Raw genomic sequence first — 18,198 nt, 5'->3', positions numbered from 1 at the left:
TTTTATACTAAAAATTATTTGTTGTTTATCTGAAATTCAAATTTAACAGGGTGTACTGTATTTTATCTGACAACCCTACTTGGTGATGATGTATCTCTGCCTCTTTCCCTCCAGGCTTTGGTCTTTGTTCCTACGATTTACTTTATTCTCTGAATTTATCTTTTCTACCACATTCATATCACTTCTAGATCACCTCTCTTTTTCCTCTGAACTTCTTAATAAACACATTCAGCAGTTTTAATGCTTCCTTGTCACATACATTTTCTTCTATTGTCTTAAATTATTATTTGAATATTTCATGTGTTTATTAGTTATCACTGACACTTGATTTTACATTCCTGGAGGTGAGAATTCTTCTTTGTATCTCAAAGCCTATAGCATGGCTTCCATGTGTGGGCTGTCAACAAATATATGAAATTCCCATCTTTGTTCTCTAGTCATCAAAGTAATCTCTCACATGTTTATACAATGCTGCCTGGAAATCCTACTATTACATTCCCTTAGTCTATTCACTCTCCCGTTCTCCCGAATGTCACACCTCTTTCCCTCCTCACTCTTAGCTGATGACCTTGCTTCCTATACTGCTGGAAAAACTGAACCAATCAGAGAAAAATTCCATGAGCTCTCACTTGTATGACAAACAACCCACCGGTGTCTGCACCCATGTATTCTGCCTTCCTTTCTGTGACAATAGATCACAGTGGAAAAGTGTGCCTTTCTAAGGCTGACTCCTCCCTTTGTTCACTGGATGTCTTCTCCCTCACTGGCTCAAGGATATTACCACAGCAGTTCTCACTCTGTTTGCTTATGTAATCATGTTTCTTCTTTCTATAATGTAGTTACCATTAGCATGCTTTAGTATTTCCCCTTTTAATGAGCAAACAAACCAACCTTCTTCTCCCTTAACATCAAATTACCCTCCAGCTACCACACTATTTTTCTGCCCCTTTAATAACTAAACTCCTCCAAAAGGTGTGTACTTTGACTCCACTTTCTCTCTTGCTATCTTCTCTTGAACCTACTGCCATCAGGTTCTTTTCCCACCCACACCTGAACTGTTTGTGTCAAGGTTACTTATTAATTACCTCCAAATTGCCATACTAAACAGAAACAACTTAGACTTCACCTAACTCAATCAGTCAGCAGTATGTGAACTGAGAGCATTGCTTTAGCAATCATCCCTCTCTCTTCTGTGTAATAAGTTTTGAAACATTTTTGAAATGGTATCTTTCCTCAGCTTCTACATCACCATTCCCTTTTGGTTTTCCTTCTTCCTCATTAGCTGTTCCTCCTCAGTCTCTTCTGCCCATTACTTTTCATTTTCCTGATCCCCAAAAGGAGGAATGCTCCAGGGCTCAAACCCTGAACCTATTTTAAAAATCTATACTCAACCTCTGCTGATCTCATCCAATCTAATGGACTTAAATACTTTGTATATGCTAATGACTCCCAAGATTTTATCTCTATCCTGGGCCTTTTCCTTGAACTCCAGACTCATTTTTCCATTTGTTTACATAACATCTCTACTTGGAAGTCTATGATAAATCTCAAACTGAAATGTCCAAAACTAAATGGTTTCCCCACCCTTATCCCAAACCTGCTGCTCTCACCTTAATAACTCTTAAATCTGTTCTATTAATAGCTGCACATATCAAAAACCTTGGAGCCATTTTTGACACCTCATTTTCTCTCACATCCCACATCCAAATTAATCATAAAATCCTGTCAGTTCTACCCTCAAAATATGTTCAGAATCTGACCATCCTCACTAACTCCATCTCTTACGTACCTTATTATAACAACCTTTGCCAACTTTCATCCTTTTCCCTCTCCCATCTATTCTCCACACTGCAACCACAATGATCCTTTTAAAACATATCCGGTCATTCCTCTGTGCAGAACCCTCCAACGGCTTCCCATCTTGTAGTAAAACCAAAACTCCTGTTGTTGGTCTGCAAGGTCCACGTGATCGGGCCTCCTATAACTTTCTAACCACCAATCCACCCCTCTTCCACACTGGCTTCCTTCCTGTTTTCCGAAGGTCTCAAGAAAACTTTCATACTTTTTATTTGCTATTTCCTTAGCCTGAAATAATCTTTCCCTAGATACCTATCACTTCCTTCTCAGTTCTACTCAAAAGTCACCTTATCACAGAGGCCTTTCCTGACTACCCTATAACATCCTTCTATCCCCTCCTCCCACCCCATAATTACCACCCCTACTATTCTGCTGAATATTCTCCTTGGCAATTTCACGTCAAGATAGAAGTTTGTTTTCTTACTATATATTTCCCCCACTAGAATGTAAGCTATGCCTGAACAGGGATTTGGTCTGTTTTGTCACTGCTTGTAAGTCTACACTTAGACCCATGCCTAGCCCGTGGCAAGCATTCAACAAATATTTTTGTATACATAAATAATTGGAACTGTATACTGAATACATTAATCTTTCAGCTGAAGGGTTCTAAAAGATTCACATGCTTAGGTATCAGAAAACCAAGGTTCGTTTGTCCCTTTATTCATTCAACAAATACATATTGAACATTTACAATGGGCCAAGTGTTTTCCTAAGCACTATACAGTGAAGTATGTAGAGTGGGAAAGAGAGGAGTACTATCTCTAATATTTATCAGCTGTGTTATCTCTGGCAAACAAACAGCTTCTCTAAATTTTGCATTGATCAGCAACATTAGATCAAGAAAACTATCCACTTTGTGGGATTATTGAGAAGAACAAATAACATAGTGTTTTTACCTGAATGTGATTTGTAAACATTCAAGTGCTACACAAATGTAAATTATTACCGATTCTCATAACAACGTTATATGGCAAATAGGGCAGTAATTTTGCAATAGTCTCATTTTTTTCCCACCTTTATTTATTTATTTATTTATTTTTAATTATTATTATACTTTAAGTTCTAGGGTACATGTGCATAACGTGCAGGTTTGTTACATATGTTGGTGTGCTGCACCCATCAACTCTTCAGCACCCATCAACTTGTCGTTTACATCAGGTATAACTCCCAGTGCAATCCCTCCCTCCCCCCCATGATAGGCCCTGGTGTGTGATGTTCCCTTTCCCAAGTCCAGGTGATCTCATTGTTCAGTTCCCACCTATGAGTGAGAACATGCGGTGTTTGGTTTTCTGTTCTTGTGATAGTTTGCTGAGAAAGATGGTTTCCAGCTGCATCCATGTCCCTACAAAGGACACGAACTCATCCTTTTTTATGGCTGCATCGTATTCCATGGTGTATATGTGCCACATTTTCTTAATCCAGTCTGTCACTGATGGACATTTAAAAAAAAACTCAGAAAGGATGAATGATTTGTCCCCCAGTCATACAGTTAGTAAGTAGCAGAGCCAGAGCTGCATCTCAGGTCTGTGGGCCAGCATCCTAGTCCTAGTTCCATGGCACATCCTCTTTAAATAGTTCAATTTATGTTGCATGAATTAATGAAATTATGCTTATGGAGCCCATTTAACATCTTTGGCAAAAGATCCAGAGAAGCATTTGCATTTGTTTCACAGGGTTGCCATAACTAAGTACCACAAACTGGGTGGCATAAAAACAGAAATTTATTCTCTCACAGTCTGATATCAAGATATCAGCAGGACCATGCTCCCTCTGAAAGTTCTAGGGAAGAATGGTTCTTAGCTTACTTCTCGATTCTGGTGTTTGCCCACAGTCCTTGGCATTCCTTTGCTCATACATGAACTACTCTAATATCCACCTCCATGATCACATGGTATTCTCCCTGTGTCTGCGTGTTTGTGTGCAAATTACCTCTCTTTCAGGAAACCAGCTATTGTATTAGGGTCCACTCTACTCCAGTATGACCTTATCATAGCTTGATTACATCCGCAAAGACCCTATTTCTAAATTAAGGTCACTTTCACAAGTACAGGGGTCTAAGACTTAAACATCTCTTTTGGAGGGATACAATTCAACTCACAACAGTATCTCAAAGGTCTAAAATCATATCCCAAAGAACAAGCCAGAAGAAGAAGTTAACATTGTTGGAAAGTATGCACGTCCAAAGACAGTCCAGCTGTGCATGGAAGAGACACAAACCAGAGTTTCCCTTGCAACTGACAAACAAGTAAAAAGAGAATCAACCTAAAGCCATGGAATTGTCATTTTGATGAAAAAGAGTTTGGCAAAATGCCCTGATTTCCCTGAGAGGCAAATTGATTCATAAAGTAATCTACCTTAATCGGCATTATATAATCCCGCTAAAGGACGTGCAATAAAAGCAGTGATGCAAGCAGGGCAGAGCTCAGGGAGGAATCTTGCCCTACATTGTTATGCAGCACTACTGCGAAGCTGGCACACCTTTCTCCTTGCGCTGCCTCTAGCACCTCACCCAGCAACTAACCCAGTTTAGTCAGACCTTCCAACGTTAAGGGAGGTTCTATATTTAGACAATGTTCCCTGCCGAAGGATGAACTGTACTGATTCAGGGTCACACCTTAACATAGCACTGTTCCTAACCTTTGTTTATTGGGGGAAACCAGTAGCCTTCTCTGGCACATGAACTTAAGATAGTTTTAGAGGTAGACCGAAGCTCATCTAATTCAACTCCTTTTTACAGTATCCAAGTGCAGGCTTTGGAGCCACTGCCTGGGTTTGAACCATAGTCCCAAGACTTTCTAGCTCTGGGACTGTGGTTCTTACCATAGTGTGTCTGTGGACTAGTTCCTCAACCTCTCTTTGCCTCATTTTTCTCATCTCTAAAATGCAGACAATAGTAGTATTTACCTCAAAAGGCATTTGAAATGATGAGTAGGTCTATGTAAAGCACTAAAACAGTGCCTGGCACATAGTAAATTCAAAAGAAACTTTAGCTATTACTACTTTTATTGTTTCAGATGTGCACACTAAGGCTCAGAGACACGATATGAGCTGCCCAGGTTAACCAGCAATTTAGTACACACTCAGACCTGGAATTTGTCCACTGGGGCACTACCCTCTTATTTGGTCTATAGTTAGCATACTTAGAGTAGCTCCTTTGAGATGGATAAGAAAAGTAGGAGTCATGCCTCACCAGTTCTATCACTCTGGATTTAATTTGTTTCTCAGACTGTATAATTGTCACTGTGAAATTTTGGGGATGGTCCTGTGAGGATGAGATAACAACAATAACAACAAGTTGACTGGAGGGGTGTGAGATGAAAGGCAAGAAAACAACTTAGTGGCCATTACAATAGTCCAGCTGATAAATAATTAGATAAGAAGGGAAGAAAGATTGGGGAAATTAAGTTTATTTAAAAAGTCATAATAAATGAATGTGGCTTATTACTAGCAAAAAGTGCAAGGCCAGCCAAAATATAAGTGCCTTCCCTGATAAGAGCATGAAGGAGGACTATAGGCATGCATGACTGGTTTGGTAAAAGCATGTGATTACTTCAACCAGTTAGAAGTTAGGAGTAATGTAGAACTGCTGGGATACCTAAGTGGAATCATGTGAGATTTCAGCAACTATTTAAATCACATGAGGAATGCAAAGCAGGGGAGGGGGACTGTAGGAGAATTTACCCCTTCATTCTGCATCTGTGCAAGAGGGTGGTAACAACTGAGGGTTGACAAGCCCAAGAAAGCACCCTGATCTACACAGCACAGGAGAGCCTTGTGTGGCACCAAATACCAGGAATATCTTGGGGAAAGGGACAGATGAATTTTCCTTAGGAAAAGGAAGGAAACTAATATTTTAAAAATATCTCTGTGCTCCAGGCATGTCAGTTCATCTAATCAAATTCTTGGGCCCCATGCCAGATCTCAAATTACAAAGGAGTTTAAATGGGGCTGCCCCCACTTTATTTTTATTTTTATTTTTATTTTAAGAAATTAAGAGGATTTTATTTTTTTTTTATTTTTTATTTTTTTTAAATTTATTTATTATTATACTTTAAGTTGTAGGGTACATGTGCATAACGTGCAGGTTTGTTACATATGTATACTTGTGCCATGTTGGTCTGCTGCACCCATCAACTCGTCATTTACGTCAGGTATAACTCCCAATGCAATCCCTCCCCCCTCCCCCCTCCCCATGATAGGCCCCGGTGTGTGATGTTCCCCTTCCTGAGTCCAAGTGATCTCATTGTTCAGTTCAGTGGGCAAAGGATATGAACAGACATTTCTCAAAAGAAGACATTCATACAGCCAACAGACATATGAAAAAATGCTCATCATCACTGGCCATCAGAGAAATGCAAATCAAAACCACAATGAGATACCATCTCACACCAGTTAGAATGGCGATCATTAAAAAGTCAGGAAACAACAGGTGCTGGAGAGGATGTGGAGAAATAGGAACACTTTTACACTGTTGGTGGGATTGTAAACTAGTTCAACCATTATGGAAGACAGTATGGCGATTCCCCACTTTATAAAGAAGAAGAAGTATTGATAGAAACTGGTAGGTGATTGGATGTGGGGATAAAGGGAAATGAGTCCTTGAGGATGATGCCCCAACTTCTGATGAGCAGTTTGCAGGATAGAGGCATTTCCCAGCATTTGAAATTAACAAAAAGCATGTCTAAAACACCAAAAGCAACGGCAGCAAAAGCCAAAATTGACAAATGGGATCCTATTAACCAAAGAGCTTCTGTACAGCAAAGAAACTACCATCAGAGTGAACAGGCAACCTAAGAATGGGGAGAGAAATTTTGTAATCCAATTATCCGACAAAGGCTACATCCAGAACCTACAAGGTAAAAGAACCCAACACCCCTATAGAAAACAACTCACCAAAAGTGGGCAAAGGATATGGAAACAGAGATTTCTAAAGAAGACATTCATACAGCCACAGACACATGAAAAATGTCTACCATCACTGGCCACTGAGAAATGTAACCTAAAACCACAATGAGATAATTGGTCTCACACCAGTTAGAATGGCTGACCATTAAAAAAGTCAGGAAACAACAAGGCTGGAAAGGATGTGGAGAAATAGGAACGCTTTACAATTGCTGGTGGGATTGTAAACTAGTTCAACCATTATGGAAAACAGTATGGCGATTCCCTCAAGGATTCCGTGAACTAGATACCCATAAGGACCTGCTTCATCCTAAGTTACTGGGTATACTCCAAAGATTATAAATCATGCTATAAAGACACACATGCACACTATATAAGTTTATTATGCACTATTCACAATAGCAAAGATAATTTGAATCAACCCAAATGTCCATCAGTGACAGACTGGATTAAGAAAAATGTGCATATATACACCATGGAATATCATATACAGCCAAAAAGGACATTTCAGGGGTCCTTCTATAGGGACATGGATGCAGTCTGGAAACCATCATTTTAGCAACCATCACAAGAACAGAAAACCAAACACCCCATGTCTCACCTATAGGTGGGAACTGAACAACAATGAGAGAGATCACTCTGGACTCAGGAAGGAACATCACACACCACCATCATGGGAGGGGTGCTGGGGATTGCATTGCAGTACCCTTGATGTAAATGATGAGTTGATGGGCGCTGATTAAGCTGATGGCAGTACACCAACATGGCAATACACAAGTATACATATGTAATAAACTCCGTATGCTATGCATATGTAATTCTAGAACTAAAAGCAGCCATTACAAAAATAAAAATTTAAAAAAGCATTTCACATTCACTTCTGATTCTTTTAAAATTCCTAAAGAGACTAGTAATCACAATAGCAGATATTTATTGTTCATACCCACTTTCTTATTTAGTCCTGAAAACATCTCTAGTAGGTAAATTTATTCTTGTCTTTATTTTACAGATAAAAGAATCAAGATTCAGATCACAGAACTCTGGTTTCCTAACACCACATTATCAGCACTTCAAGTCTGTCAGGGTCATGGCAACAAGTTCTGAGGGGAAAGAGAACCAAATATGGCAGTAACCAAGGAAGCCACACCCAGAGGAACTTGGCTTCAAAATGCCACATCCAACTGGTAGGATAAGGAAAAAGTTCCAGCTTCACTCTGTTCATAGTTTGTCTATGTTTTGTGTCCTCAGAATGTGGGCCTTTGGCAAAATACAAAAACAAACTAATTGTCCATCAACAGATGAATAAAGAAAATGTGATACATATACACAATAGAATAGTATTCATCTTTTAAAAAAGAAGGAAATTCTGTAATTTGCCACAACATGGATGAACTTGGAGGCATTATGTTAAGCGAAATAGGCACAGAAATACTACTTGCTCTCACGTCTATGTGGAATCCCAAAAACTCAAATCCATAGAAGTAGAGAGTAGAATGGTGGTTACCAGGTGGTATGGAGTGCAGAATGGGGAGATATTGATCAAAGGGTACAAAGTTTCAGTTAGACAGTGGGGAAGGTTTTCAAAATCTATTGCTTAGCATGGTGACCATGGTTAGTAATAATAATAACATATATTTTTAAATTGCTAAAAGAGTAGATTTTAAATGTTCTCATTGCAAAAAGTGTTAAGAACGTAAGGTGATTGATATGTTCATTAGTTAGATATAATCATTCCACAATGTATACATGTATCAAAATATCACATTGTACCCCATAAATATATATGATTATTATTTGTCAATTAAAAATAAAACTTTGAAAAAAAATAATGTGGGCCTTTGGAATATCCTAAAGCAAATTCATTCATTCATTCACAAATATTTTTTAGCGCATACTACTGCCACACTGGCCCTGTTCTAAAGGCTGGGGATACAGTCTAGGACAACACAGACAAGGTCCCAATGTTTTGGCATTTACAGAAGAAAACAGATAATAAGCAAGTAAACAAAGAAGATACTTTCAGACAGTGACAACATTCTACAAAGAAAGTAAATCTGAGGCAACTGGTGCGGGGAATGTGAGAGACTATTCAGCGTCACGAGGAGGGTGGATCAGAGAATGCACTTTCATCTACATGGTTCAGGAGAGTCTTGTGTGGGAAAAGAAGTGAGTTTTGCTAAGATCTGAGCAGAGCACTTTCCAGGGAAAGAGAAGAGCAGATACAAGACCAAGTTGGAGTCTATGGAAGGACAGCAGGATATAAAGCTGGAGAGATAGACAGGGACCAGTCTATGTTGGTTTTAGCATGTTAAGAGGTTTAGACTTCATTCTAAATTCAAAGGAAAACCAGTGCAGTGGTTTAGGTGCAATAGTTATTTGATTTATGTTTTTAAAAGATTCCTGTGGCTGCCACATACAGAATGGATTGCAGGTGGCCCAAATGATAGCCAGGAGAATAGTTAGGAGACTATTCTATGGCCTAAAATGACGTATGCTAGTGGGTTGGATAAGGGTGAAAGTAGTGGAAATGAAAAGAAGTAGATGGAAGTGGATGAATACAGCATATCCCATATTTTGGGCAGAAAGCTAATGGACTAGATGTGGAGAGAAGCAGAAAAAAGGGGCTCATGAATGGAGTCATGTTGCAATATATTTGCATTAATCATCTGCTAGACCAGCACTTTCTAGAATACACATATTTTAACCATGACCTATAGTAAATAATGCATCATGACCCAGGATACAGTATGTAATAGAAACAAACCATCATGAGAGAACATTGATTTTTACCACACATGGTACACTCTGAATAGACCCGGTTCCTGGCCCCACCACTACCACTATCACTTTTTTTTCAAATTCCGATCACAACTGATTAAATTGATTTCATGACCTAACAGTGGGTCATGACTCACAGTTTGAAAATCTATGCTGGGCCAGACACAGTGCCTCTGTCTGTAATCCCACACTTTGGGAGGCTGAGGTGAGCCAATCGCTTGGGTCCAGGAGTTCGAAATCAGCCTGAGCAACATGGTGAAATCTAGTTTCCACAAAACAAAACAAAACAAAAAATCAGCCAGGTGTTGTGGCATGTGCCTGTAATCCCACTCACTCAAGAAGCTGAGGTAGGAGGATCTCTTGAGCCCAGGATGCCGAGGCTTCAGTGAGCTGAGATCACGCCACTGCACTCCAGCCTGGGTGACAGAGTTAGACCCTGTCTCAAAAAAACAGAAGAAAATCTATGCTGGAAGGTCACAGAAGATTGTTTTATAGGTCTGAGTGTACGTTTTTCCTAAACCTCCTTTCTCAGAAAGTTTATGCTTCTCTAGCCTCACTCTGTGTGGTTTGCTATGATTTGCATGCATTTGAACTCTCTACATCTGTATAAAGCATTCATTGCTTGTAGTTTCTCAAAGGATGCTTTTAACTCAAGTGTTAGTCCATCTGTTAAGACCTATTTATTGCTTTTAAAGAGAAAAAATTAAAAGCAAATTAGGAATTCTGGGCTCACACTAACCAGGATATTTTTTTCCTTTTGTAAAACCCTTCCATCTGTCTGCCCTCTTTTGGACATAACTCAAATAGGAGCACACATCTCATCAAATCAAATGTGGGTGCTGTCGAAAAGTCTGCCAAAATATCATGCCATTTGCTTTTTTAAAAAAGAAGAATTAAAATCAGATTTAACATAATGAACTGTTTGTTTTGTTGCTTTTCTTTCCATCCATTACAGAAACATAGGCTTCAATTTACTACATGTAGGTTTATACAGTGGCCTTCTGGGGTATTCCCAAAGTACCCTAAGATACACTGGATAGCACAGTTTTGCTGGGGCAAAAATTAGCAGTAGAGAAACAAACTATTGCAGGAGGACAGAGAGAACCAAGGGCTCTAGCTCTGAACCCCATAAGACAGAAACCCAGGGTGAGGGCAATTACCCCATCTGGCTTTTCTCTCTCCTGCAGAGCCTAGCCCAGAGGAGTTTGCTCAGTACCCTGGCAGGTCATTTAATCTTTGACTAGTTCTTCTTGACCTAACCTTGTGATTTAAAATAATAGCTGTCTAACTACTCTTCCAAAGATCTTCTGAGAATAATCAGGAATTAAAGAATCACATATAAGAAGATAAAGGAACCTAACAGCTACTGCCCAGTTATCAGACAAAAAGCCCTGAAGTCTCTTGGACAGCCTCTCTGGCAAAGATGGGTGATCTCATGGTCTCAGGACTATGACTCCCCCATAGCCAAGGATGCTATAGCCTTAAAAACCTGCGGTGGTGGCAGGTGCTATGCAATGGTTAAGAGCAAAGATTCTGGTCAAGTAGACCCTGGTATTAAAATTCTGGCTCTACCATTTAGCTCCATTTGACCTTGAACAAATCACATAATGTCTCTAAACCTCAGTTTTCTCATTAGGATGTTGGGAGATTAAATGAGAATAAATCACACAGAGCACTTGGCAAACCCTCTGGGAAAAATGAAACACACAAATGGCGGATGCTATTGTTATTGTTACTGCTGTTATTATTATTATGAAAGTCACTCAAGTATGTTATAGGGGTAAAGCAATAAAAATGTGAAGTCTGTAAAAAAGGAAAGAGGTGTGCTTAAGATAAATGTAATGAAAAAAGCCATATGCTTAGATTTGAAAAGCAATGACACAATACAAAATAAGGGACTGATGAAGCTGAAAATTATTTTAAATGGGGTATTTAGTAAGAACTGCTTTCCTGAATCAGCTTAATGTCTTAATGGTTGGGTCCTGGGTAATCCCACACATATCTTGTTATCTAATCATAGAGGCTTATTAAAGCAGAAGTTTATTTTTCCATTTCTATTCACATCATTTTTATCTCTTCATGTTACTTTCTCATTCTGTGGAATCCTCTTCAAGAAAACTATATTTTTGTTTACTCGAAATATGCTTGTTATGGACTCTATCACATCTTCACTAATCCCTTACTATTGTTTTATGGTGCTAAATCCTTCTATGGTTCTAATTAGTGTGCCCCTTCAGTAGTACTTGGGTATTCTATGTATAATATCTGAAACAGAAGTAATTAAAGGAGATAGGGTACAATACATCTTCAAGTGTGAAGATCCTGATAGAATAAAAATAACTGTTACCACATTTTGAGTGGGGTTTCAGCAGCATCTCTTTGTCCCCAGAATTTAGCAAAACCTATTTACCTGGTCTCCCCATTTCAAAAATAACAATCTTATCTCCAGTTTTAAGTTCAGTTCAGTGATTCTCTTAATGACATTCGACAAGGTTCTTTCTAATGCAGAACTTCTAAAATACATCTTCTAACTACCAAGGAAGAATATCTTTCCAGCCCAAATCAATCCACTTGTAGGATACATGTATTTTTATGGAAAACAAAATATACTTAGTTGCACTTTCCCAGTGATTTATTTTATTATTTGATAAATTTTTTATCCTCATTTCTGGTTGATTGGCATTTGGCAGTTATTCCCCAGACTCTCCATTGAGTGACTAATGACCAATAAACAAAACGTGCCAAGGACACTGTAATTCAAAGAAATGCTGCCAGTTAAGAAAACTTGTTTGTAAAGTAAGTATGATTTTATTTTATTTTATTTTACTTTATTTTATTTTATTTTTTATTTTTTTGAGATGGAGTCTCGCTCTGTCGCCCAGGCTAGAGTGCAGTGGCGCGATCTCGGCTCACTGCAAGCTCCGCCTCCTGGTTTCACGCCATTCTCCTGCCTCAGACTCCCGAGTAGCTGGGACTACAGGCACCTGCCACCACGCCTGGCTAATTTCTTGTATTTTTAATAGAGACGGGGTTTCACCATGTTTGCCAGGATGGTCTCGATCTCCTGACCTCGTGATCCGCCTGCCTCGGCCTCCCAAAGTGCTGGGATTACAGGTGTGAGCCATCGCGCCCGACGGAGTAGTATGATTTTATAATGTAAATAACAAGAACACTTTTCTTAAAGCATAACCTCAAGGCTGTACCATAAAGGAAAAGCAAGTCCATATTAAAGCCCTACTTTCACTACTGAATTTTATTGCACTTTATTTGTGCTTCACAGATACAGTATTTTTCACAAATTGAAAGTTTGTGGCAACCTTGTGTCAAGTAAGTTCATATTTCCAATAACACATGCTCATTTTGTGTCTCTACGTACATATTGGTAATTCTTGCAATACTTCAAACTGTGTCATTATTATTATATCTGTTATGGTGATCTGTGATCACTGATCTTTGATGTTACTATTATAACTGTTTTTGAGGCACCACAAATTGTGCCAAAATAAGATGTAAAACTTAATCAGTAAATGTTGTGTGTGTTCTGACTGCTCCACTGACTGGTCATTCCCTGGTCTCAGTCCCTTTCCTTGGGCCTCCCTATTCCCTGAGACACGACAATATTGAAATCAGGTTAATTAATAATCCTAGAGAAAGGAATAGTCACACAACTCTCACATGAAATCAAAAGCTAGAAATGATTAAGCTTTGTGAGGAAGGCATGTCAAAAGCTGACATAAGCCAAAAGCTAACCCTCCTGTGCCGAAATTAGCCAACTTGTAAATGCAGAGGAAAAGTTACTGAATAAAATTAAAAGTGCTACTCCAGTGAACACAAGAATATGAAAGTCAAACAGCCGGGTGGCCGGGTCTCGGAGAAGAGGGGAGAGTGGCGGGCTGCTGAATAAGCTTCCAAAATGATGCCCACACCAGTTATCCTATTGAAAGAGGGGACTGATAGCTTCCAAAGCATCCCCCAGCTTGTGAGTAACATCAGTGCCTGCCAGGTGATTGCTGAAGCTGTAAGAACCACCCTGGGTCCCCGTGGCATGGACAAGCTTACTGTAGATTGCAGAGGCAAAGCAACAATTTCTAATGATGGGGCCACAATTCTGAAACTTCTTGATGTTGTCCATCCTGCAGCAAAGACTTTGGTAGACATTGCCAAATCCTAATCATCATTCAAGCTTTCCGCACAGCCAGCCAGCTGGCAGTTAACAAGATCAAAGAGATTGCTGTGACCGTGAAGAAGGCAGATAAAGTGGAGCAGAGGAAGCTGCTGGAAAAGTGTGCCATGACTGCTCTGAGCTCCAAGCTGATCTCCCAGCAGAAAGCTTTCTTTGTTAAGACAGTGGTGGATGCAGTGATGATGCTCGATGATTTGCTGCAGCTTAAAATGATTGGAATCAAGAAGGTACAGGGTGGAGCCCTCGAGGATTCTCAGCTGGTAGCTGGTGTTGCATTCAAGAAGACTTTCTCTTACGCTGGGTTTGAAATGCAACCCAAAAAGTACCACAATCCCAAGATCGCCCTTTTGAATGTCGAGCTCAAGTTGAAAGCTGAGAAAGACAATGCCGAGATAAGAGTCCACACAGTTGAGGATTATCAGGCAATTGTTGATGCTGAGTGGAACATTCTCTAATGACAAGTTAGAGAAGATCCATCATTCTGGAGCCAAAGTTGTCTTGTCCAAACTCCCCACTGGGGATGTGGCCACCCAGTACTTTGCTGACAGAGACATGTTCTGTGCTGGCTGAGTACCTGAGGAGGATCTGAAGAGGACAATGATGGCCTGTGGAGGCTCAATCCAGACCAGTGTGAATACTCTGTCAGCAGATGTGCTGGGTCGATGCCAGGTGTTTGAAGAGACCCAGATTGGAGGCGAGAGGTACAATTTTTTTTACTGGCTGCCCCAAGGCCAAGACATGCACCTTCACCCTCCGTGGTGGTGCCCAGTAGTTTATGGAGGAGACAGAGGGGTCCCTGCATGATGCCATCATGATCGTCAGGAGGACTATCAAGAATGATTCAGTGGTGGCTGGTGGCGGGGCCATTGAGATGGAGCTCTCCAAGTACCTGCAGGATTATTCAAGGACTGTTCCAGGAAAACAGCAGCTGTTGATTGGGGCGTATGCCAAGGCCTTGGAGATTATCCCACACCAGCTGTGTGACAATGCTGGCTTTGATGCCACAAACATTCTCAACAAGCTGTGGGCTCGGCATGCCCAGAGGGGCACATGGTATGGGGTGGACATCAACAACGAGGACATTGCTGACAACTTTGAGGCCTTCGTGTGGGAGCCAGCTATGGTGCGGATCAATGCCCTCACAGCAGCCTCTGAGGCTGCGTGCCTGATCGTGTCTGTAGACGAAACCATCAAGAACCCCCGCTCGACTGTGGATGCTCCCCCAGCAGCAGGCTGCGGCCGTGGTCATGGCCGCCCGCACTGAAAGGCACCCCACCTATCACATGACTGGCTGACTGCTGGGTGCACCTACTCTCCTTGGGTTGGTTACTTCATTTTACAAGGAAAGGGTAGCAGTTGGCCCACTCTCTTCTCACTGGAGGCTATTTAAATAAAATGTAAGACTTCGGAAAAAAAAAAAAGAAAGAAAGTCAAACAGCCTTACTGCTGATATGGAGAGAGAAAGTTTTAGTGGTTTGAGTAGAAGATCAAATCAGCTACAACATTCCCTTAACCCAAAGCCTAATCCAGAGAAAGGCCCTAACTCTCTTCAATACTATGAAGGATGAGTGAGATGAGGAAGCTGCAGAAGAAAAGTTGGAAGCTAGCAGAGGTTGCTTCATGAGGTTTAATAAAAGCTATCTTCATAACATAAAAGTTCAAGGTGAAGGAGCAAGCACTGATGTAGAAGCTGCTGTAAGTTATCCAGAAGATATAGCTAAGATCATTGATGCCATCTAAGACTTTTGGAGCAGGAGAGAAGTCAATGCTTGGCTCCAAGGCTTCAAAGAGCAAGCTGAAAATTGGATGGAGCTGGAGGCCTTTACTCTAAGTGAAGTAACTCAGGACTGGAAAGCCAAATACCGTATGTTCTTAGTTATAAGTGGGAGTTAAGCTATGAGGAAGCAAAGGCATGAAAATGATATAATAGACTTTGCGGGCTTGGCAGTGAAGGTTAGGAAAGGGGTGAGGGGCAAAAGACTACATATTGGATACAGTGTACACTGCTCAGGTGATGGGTGCACTAAAATCTCAGAAATCACCACTAAAGCACTAATCCATGTAATCAAAAAACACCTGTACCTCAAGAACTACTGAAATTAAAAAATTGAAAAAAAAAAAAAGAGTAGGCTGACTCAAAATTTAGGGGCTAATGCAGCTGGGGACTTTAAGTTGAAGCCAATGCTTATTTCCTATTTCAAAAGTATTAGGATCCTAAGGAATCATGGTAAATCTACTCTGCCTGTGCTCTATAAATTGAATAACAAAGCCTGAATGACAGCCAATCTGTTTACAGCATGATACAATACATATTTTAAGCCCACTGTTGAGACCTACTGCTCAGGAAAAAAAAAAAAAAAAAAAAGCTTCCTTTCCTAATGTAACCGCTCACTGACAACACACTTGGTCATCTAAGAGTACTGATGGAGATGTCTAAGTAGATTAATAATGTTTTCATGCCTGTTAACACAACATCCATTCTGCAGACTATGGATCAAGAAGTAATTTTGACTTTCTATTCTTATTATTTAAGAAATACATTCTTTAAGGCTATAGCTGCCATAGATAGTGATTCCTCTGATGGATCTGAGCAAAGTAAAATGAAAACCTTCTGGAAAGAATTCACTATTCTTGATTCATTCATAACATTCATGATTCATGGAAGGACATCAAAATGTCATCATTAACAGTATTTTGAAAGAAGTTGATTCCACCCCTCATGGTTGACTTTGAGGGGTTCAAGACTTCAGTGAAGGATGTGTCTCCATAGCAAAGAAAGAGTAAGTGGCAGAGCCTGAAGACATGACTGAATTGCTGCAATCTCTTGATAAAACTTTCACAAGTTAGGAGTTGCTTATTAAAGATTAGCAAAGAAAGTAATTTCTTGAGGTGGAATCTACTCTTGGTGGAGATGCTGTGAATATTGTTGATATGATAAGAACAGATTTAGAATATTACATAAACTTAGTTAACAAAGCAGTAGAGGGGTCAGAGAGGATTAGCTAAAATTTTGAAAGTTCTACTGTGGGTAAAATGCTATCAAACATCATCAAATGCTATGGAGAAGTCTTTTGTGAAAGGAAGAGTCAATCAATATGTCAAAATTCATTTTTGTCTTTCTTTCTTTAATTGCCACAGTCACCACCACCTTGATCAATCAGCAACCATCAAATTCTGAGACAAGACATTCCACCAACAAAAAGATTATGACTTGCTGAACGCTCAGATGATCATTAGCATTTTTTAACAATAAAGTATTTTTAATTAAGATGTATACATTATTTTTAGACCTAACGCTATTGCACATTTAACAGACTATAGTATAGTATGAACATAACTTTTTATACGCACGAGAAAGCCAACAAATTTGTATGAGTCACTTTATTGTGATATTCCTTTTAATGTGGTGGTCAAAACCACACCTGTAGTATCTCTGAGGTATGCCTGTATATGTTATTGGCAGACTCTGCAATACAGTCACTTACTGCATCAGTTTGCTTGAGAATTAGGGATTTTCTTTTTTTTTTTTTTTTTTTTTTTTTTTTTGAGACGGAGTCTCGCTCTGTCGCCCAGGCTGGAGTGCAGTGGCGCGATCTCGGCTCACTGCAAGCTCCGCCTCCCGGGTTTACGCCATTCTCCTGCCTCAGCCTCCTGAGTAGCTGGGACTACAGGCGCCCGCCACCTCGCCCGGCTAGTTTTTTGTATTTTTTAGTAGAGACGGGGTTTCACCGTGTTCGCCAGGATGGTCTCGATCTCCTGACCTCGTGATCCGCCCGTCTCGGCCTCCCAAAGTGCTCGGATTACAGGCTTGAGCCACCGCGCCCGGCCATAGAATTAGGGATTTTCTAGAATGTTGGACTTTCAATGCTAAAACCAGAAAGTCCCAGGCAAATTGGGAGAAGTAGTTCACCCTATTCTGAAGCTACCTTAGCTATGATTTCCTTCTACTCGCTAGCAATATAAACTATAAAGAGAAGGTGATCACAAAAACTACTTTCAGGTACCATTTGTGCCCAACTTTACATTTAAACATTATGCTATACAATGTAAGAAGCACAGAACAAGACAGGAAAAATGATTTATTGCTAACAGGCAGATTTTGTTTCTTTCTTTGAGTTTATCTCTATAGTTTAATTCTTCTTTAATTGTTACTCATTATTTATGCTTTTGAAAAATCACCCTGTTACCTTATGATCCAGCAATTCCACTCCTAGGTACATACCTAAAGTAACTGAAAATAGGGACTCAAACAGATACTTGTACACCAATGTTCATTGCAGCATTATTCACAATAGTCAAAAAGTGGAAACAACTCACATGTCCCTCGACAGATGGATAGATAAGCAAGACTTGTTATATACATACAATGAAATATTATTCAGTCATAAAAAGGAATGAAATTCTGACATATGCCACAAAATGGATGGACCTTGATGATATTATGCTAAATTAAATGAGCTAAATGCAAAAGGATGAAT

The 18,198-nt window shown here is 39.9% G+C and overlaps 1 protein-coding gene, 1 long non-coding RNA gene and 1 pseudogene across 4 annotated transcripts in view; 2 read left to right on the top strand and 1 right to left on the bottom strand.

Moving 5' to 3' along the window:
- The window catches only part of LOC116275937, a 39,882-nt gene extending 30,085 nt beyond the window's left edge, over positions 1 to 9,797 (top strand). The window contains exon 3 of the long non-coding RNA XR_004185392.1: positions 7,769 to 9,797. This is a non-coding gene — a long non-coding RNA (uncharacterized LOC116275937). The remainder of the gene's footprint in view (positions 1 to 7,768) is intronic.
- The window catches only part of LOC108582037, a 139,746-nt gene that overhangs the window by 51,606 nt on the left and 69,942 nt on the right, over positions 1 to 18,198 (bottom strand). The gene's annotated exons all lie outside the window — the stretch shown is intronic.
- LOC100999888 lies at positions 13,366 to 15,141 on the top strand (annotated as a pseudogene). Its single transcript, XR_162526.5, has one exon. The product of XR_162526.5 is annotated as a T-complex protein 1 subunit eta pseudogene (transcript).

The sequence above is a fragment of the Papio anubis genome, chromosome 7 (assembly GCF_008728515.1).
Source record: "Papio anubis isolate 15944 chromosome 7, Panubis1.0, whole genome shotgun sequence".
In the NCBI taxonomy this organism is placed as follows: Eukaryota; Metazoa; Chordata; class Mammalia; order Primates; family Cercopithecidae; genus Papio; species Papio anubis.
The sequence above is the reverse complement of the archived record's forward strand: the minus strand, read 5'-3'. Positions and strand labels throughout refer to the sequence as shown.